The sequence below is a fragment of the Nycticebus coucang genome, chromosome 19, assembly GCF_027406575.1.
Source record: "Nycticebus coucang isolate mNycCou1 chromosome 19, mNycCou1.pri, whole genome shotgun sequence".
NCBI lineage: Eukaryota > Metazoa > Chordata > Mammalia > Primates > Lorisidae > Nycticebus > Nycticebus coucang.
Genome location: NC_069798.1, coordinates 42815122 through 42821264, shown reverse-complemented (window position 1 = coordinate 42821264; position 6143 = coordinate 42815122).

Genomic DNA, 6143 nt, shown 5'->3' with positions numbered 1-6143 from the left:
ATTAGAAGCTAATTTCTGAAGTCAAACATCTAATGAATAGGAGTTCCAAAAGGAAAAGAAAACCCATAAACAAAAAGAGAGAAAATTATCTTAAAAAGTACAAGAATTTTTTTCTAGAACTGAGGATACGAATTCCCTGATCTAAATGGTTCCTAAGGCTGGGTGCAGTGGCTCATGCCTGTAATTCCAGAACTTATGAGGCCAAGGTAGGTGGATGGCTGGAGTTCAGGAGTTCAAGACCAGTCTGAGCAAGAGTGAGACCCCATCTCTAAAAAATAGCCACGTGTTGTGGCAGGCACCTGTAGTCCCAGCTACTTGGGAGGCTGAGGCAAGAGAATCACTTAAGCCCAAGATTTGGAAGTTGCTGTGAGCTGTGACCCCATGGCATTCTACCTAGGGTGACAAAGTGAGACTGTCTCAAAAAAAAAAAATAAAAATAGGGCAGCACTCGTAGCTCACTGGGTAGGGCACTGGCTACATACGACCAGGTTGGCGGGTTCAAACCTCACCCAGGCCTGCAACAACAACAACAAAAATAGCCAGGCATTGTGGCAGGCACCTGTAGTCCAAGCTACTTGAGAGGCTGAGGCAAGAAAATCGCTTAAGCCCAACAAAACAACAACAACAAAAATAGCCAGGCATTGTGGCAGGCACCTGTAGTCCGAGCTACTTGAGAGGCTGAGGCAAGAAAATCGCTTAAGCTCAATAGTTTGAGGTTGCTGTGAGCTGTGACGCTATGGTACTCTACCAAGGGAGACATAGTGGGATTTTGTCTCAAAAATAAATAAATAAATAAGGCTCATAACTTCATACCAGCACTGTGAGTGGAAAATGTTCCTCAACAAAGCGTATCTTCATCAAAATTCAGAACTCAGGGATGTTAAAGAGAAGATTCTAAAAGCTTTTGGAGAAAAAGAGAAAGAATAGCTTTAGACTTCATGGTCACATTGGAAACTAAAAGGTAATGGAGAAATGCCTTCTCAGCTGAGATGAAATTCCAACTGAGAATTCTAGAACTGAGGATACGAATTCCCTGATCTAAATGGTTCATAAGGCTGGGTGCAGTGGCTCACGCCTGTAATTCCAGAACTTATGAGGCCAAGGTAGGTGGATGGCTGGAGTTCAGGAGTTCAAGACCAGTCTAAGCAAGAATTTTTTTTTTTGGGGGGGGGGTACTAATTCTTACCTTATTGCCAAGGCTAGAGTGCCATGGCATCAGCCTAGGCAACAGCAATGTTAAACTCCCGGACTCAGGCGACCCTCCTGCTTCAGCCTCCCAAGTAGCTGGGACTACAGGCATAATACTACCGACAACTGCTTAATTTTTCATTTTTGGTAGAGATGGTGTCTCATTCTTGCTCAGGCTGTCCTCAAACTCCTGAGCTCAAGGGATCCTCCTGCCTCAGCCTCCCAGAGTGCTAGGATTACAGATGTCAGCCGCAAGCCCAAACCCAACCTCAACCTATAATAATAATCTTAGCCAAACAATCAGGGTGAGAGAATAATCCCATATATACCTTGTTTCAAAAACATTATCTCCCATGTATCTAATGTCAGGTAGTTACTGATGTGTTTCACTAAAAGGGAGTTCTATGGGAAAAATGAGAAAAACACAGGATCCAGGAAACAGAATTTATAACACAAGGAAGAGGGGAAGGGATTTCCCAGGAAGAAAGCTGTGCAGTAAGCCCAGAGCACTAGTTCACACAGCAAGAGTATGTGGAAGGTCCAGAAAGGATGTCAGCAAGTTAAAAAACAAACAAACAAACATGGTGCTTAGGTATTACCTGGTGAGCTTTACCACATCGAGAGGAATTTTACAGTTCTGTCAGAATGTCTGAGAAAGAAGTGTTGTCCAATATATAGAAAGGTAAGATATGATTGAGTCCTGTCCCAAAAGTTAAATAAAAAACAAAATGTAACTATAGTGCACTATATGGCCCAGCTCTAAATAATATTTTTATGGTCAGATTAACATAAATGCTGAAGATTGATTTAATAAAAATTGCGATAGAATTTCTCTCTAACTGTTGTTGTCCTCAGAACTAGATGCTCAGAGACTCAGAGATAAGCACTGCACACAGAATGATTATGATGAGAGGAAGACCAAGGCTCACTCAGGCCTGCGGTGACTTCCCACATTTATTGGGTGTTCTTATACACAGCACTAGTCAAAAGAAAAAAAAGGTATAGAAATAGAAAAAGGAACATATAATGGTGAAATCATAAAGACTGCTGAGAAATTCTTTGTTCAGCACACATGTTGCTAGACACATACATAGCTAGTTCTAAATCGAGACCCTTTTCCCAACACTTTGCTGAAGGCTTAACCACAACGGCTTCTAGCTGTCTTGTACTTGATTAGTTCCCTAAAACTTAAGAAAGAATAGTTTGCTAAAAGGAGAATAGAGCAGAGCACTCTTCCCGTAACCTCTGCAGGTGCCCAGCCCCCAGCTGCAACCGTGCGAAGCCCTCCGGTAACTTTCCTTTCTGTGAACATTTAACTGATTGTTTTTACTAGCCTGGGCATATCCACAAAGAAAGAAGTTTTTCCATCTTAGGGCAATGTTCCTCGGGGAGCACATGAGGCTCTGTCACTTGCTTTGGTTGGGGGGCCAGTACCTCTCCATCTAACTTGGGAGAATGTGGGAAGGGAAGTATGTGTGATGGTGGGAGAAGTGGAGGAGAGGGAGAGGAAGATAAAAGAGAGTTCAGGGCTCATCTTCCATAGAAGTGAGTCGACTGCATCTGAGAATAAAACATCAAACATCAGGAGTATGAATGCATTATTTTGAAAAAGGTGCTAAAAGTTGAAGTAGTTGCTTCTGGGGAGCAATAATTTAGGGCAGGGTGAGATGAAGCAGAAGAATAATTTTTTATTTTTTTGAGACAGTCTCACTATGTCGCCCTTGGTAGAGTGCCATGACATCACAGCTCCCAGCAACCTCAAACTGTTGGGCTTAAGCCATTCTCTTGCCTCAGCCTCCCAAGTAGCTGGGACTACAGATAGCACAGTGGTTATGGCACCAGGCACATACACAGAGGCTGACAGGTTTGAACGCAGCCCGGACCAGCTAAGCAACAATGACAACTGCAACAGAAAAATAGCTGGGCATTTTGGTGGGCACCTGTAGTCCCAGCTACTTGGGAGGCTGAAGCAAGAGAATGGCTTACGTCCAAGAGTTTGAGGTTGCTGTGAGCTGTGATGCCACAGCACTCTACTGAGAGTGACATAGTGAGACTCTGTCTCAAAAATAAATAAATAAATAAATAAATAAATAAATAAATAAATCCGATTGAAAACATATACATAAATAAATAATCTGAAGCCACACAAATCAACCAAAATAAAAAGGAAATATTCTGGAAATCCTAATATAATAGCTGATATTGGTGTTTGAAATGCTTTGTAGACACACAGTCCTCTTTACAACCAGTTCACCAGATCACCTCCCCACTACCATCTCATTCCCTCTCCCCAGATCCCCAATCAGCACTTTTTTTTTTTTTGAGACAGGGTGTCACTTTGTTGCATGGGCATAAAGGCAGTGGCAAGATCATAGTTCTCTGCAACCTTCAATTCCTTGGCTCAAGGGATCCTCCTACATCAGCCTTCCTAATAGCTGGGACTACAGGAGTACTCCACAGCACCCAGCTAATTTGTCTTACTTTTTATAGAGACATGTTTTGCTATGTTGCACAGGCTGGTCTTGAACTCCTGACCTCAAGCAATCCTCCCACCTCCACCTTCCAAAGTGCTAGGATAATAGGTTTGAGCCACCTCACCCAGCCCTAATCAGCACATTCCTGGCACCTAGACCCCAAGAGATGACTCATCTGGGGAGCATAACTAAGTATTGTTCTCAGAGCATCTAGGAACTAAAAAAGTAAGACTTAGGTTTCTGCCTTTAAGTTACAAGAAATGTGTTTGAGAGACCATATGCAGGCAACAGGTAATAGTACAAATCAATCCAATTAAATACTAAATTGTATGGTACAAACTACATGGAGTTGGGAGACACGCCAGAGCAGGGAGAACGTGGCTGGAGTAGTGAGAGGCAAAGCAGAAAGCGGTGAGGAAGAGACTGGAAGCAGAGTTTGGGCCATATCACTATTGCAGTGCTTTATAGGTCCTATCAAGGTTTGGGAATTTTATTCCAAGTATAATGGAAAGCCATTTAAAGGATGGCATTAAAAGAGTGACATAATTTTAGAATTATGTTTCCATCGTTGGATGGCGAGAGAGGGGTGCAAAAAGCAGAAAGGCATGCATATTTTATTTAATTCAGAGTTGAGGATAACAGAACTGTAGCCAACCCTTTCTAGAAGTTGGAGAAAAATAGAGATTGATATGTTTAAGGACATGTGAGGCCAGAGGGTTATCTTTTTTGTGTAATATTAGTTTCTTAAAAGGTAGTAGATACTGGAGCTGTAGTTCATAAACTTGCTACACATTCTAATCACCTGTTGAGACTTTTTTAAAATATTGAGGCATGGGATCCATCCTAAACCAGTAAATCTGCTTCCATCCCCCATCCCTCCCCCCCAAAAGGCATTGATTTTATCATCCCAGTGCCTGAAATATAATATATCCTCAATTCATGTTCGTTGTTGTAGGAAAAAAATGCTGGCATGATACAGACCCCAGGAAATCACTGTATGTATTGTAAAGTTCATGTGATCTTCGGGTGAAAAGGATTATACTCCAATTTCCTTGCTTTAAAATGGAGAAACTGAGACTCGAGACGGGAATTAAACGGTAATGTCTCTCGCCTTGGAAGTGGAGAATCAGGATGAGAACCTAATATTGTAACTCCCAGATGTTTTCCTGCCTTTCAACAACCTAATTTTGAGTACCCCCCAAACCTACTCTTCCATCAAGATCCAGCCTCTAGTAATACCTCCCCCTTCCAATACTTGTTTTCCTCATTCACGAACTGACCCTGCTGTCTCTTTCCTCCAACCGGTTGTCACCCCCACACGCGCCTCTGCCCCAAATTAATCGTTTCTCTATCATGGCCCAACCCCAGCGCCAGGAAATGGCCAGTAGAGCCCGGAGCCTCTCACTGCGCTTGCGCCACTCCGGAGAGTGACTCTGTCACCATAGCAACCGGAGACAAGGGAATCTGCTTGCAGTACAAAAAGGAGAAGAGTTCATGGTATAGTTCATTTGTGTATATGCTTTCCTTACCGCTTCCCGCGCCTGATGCGTGAGTTTCAGGGTCTGGTAAGAAAGCTCCATCAGATACTGTGTTAGGACCCGTGAAGAGGGAGAAAAGCAGCCAGTTACAGAGGAACGCGGCTCGGAGAAATTTGACCCTTAACCAGCCCGCCCCTTTCCGGATTGGCTAGAGTCTAGACAGGCCAGCCAATCATTGGTCACAGTTGGATTCTCCATCATGCCAATCAATGCTAACATAAACACTTTTGACCCAGAGCGTTTTGGTCCCTTTAGAGGCCGAAAGGGGATGACTGGTGTTGCCTAGGGCGGGGTTTGCAATTGTTGGGGTTTCTTTGTTTCTGTTTCTAAAATGTAAGTTGGGCTGGGCGCCTATAGCTGGCTAGAATGCCGGCTACATGCTCAGGGGCTGGTGGGTTCGAACGGGCCCGGGCCTGCTAATCAAAAATAAATAAATAAATAAATAAATAAAAATAGCCACCTTCCAGGATAACTCTTTTTTATTTATTTATTTATTTTTTTGAAACAAGGTGATGCTCTGTTGCTTGGGCTAGAGTATTTGGTGTCATCATAGCTCACAGCAACCTCAAACTCCTGGGGCTCAAACAATCCTCTTCCTTTATCCTCACAGTAGCTGGGACTATAGGTACACACCATCATATTTACCCCAGGCAGAGCTTACGTGGGAAAATAAACTAGTTCCTGATTCCACAACATACCTTTAATATTGCATTTATCACATTATTTTGTTGATTTATGATTTTCAAAAAGTTAAAAACTTCATTATCTGCAGGAAATTGATGGCAGGACATATACACACAGAGATATAAAAATCAGGAATGTGCAAATCCCTTATATAAAATGACATCATATTTGCATATAACCTACATACATCTTCCCCTATTTAAACTGTTGGGTTTCAAGGCAGCTGCCTGTCTCCTAAAATGCCTGAGTTTCAAGCAGC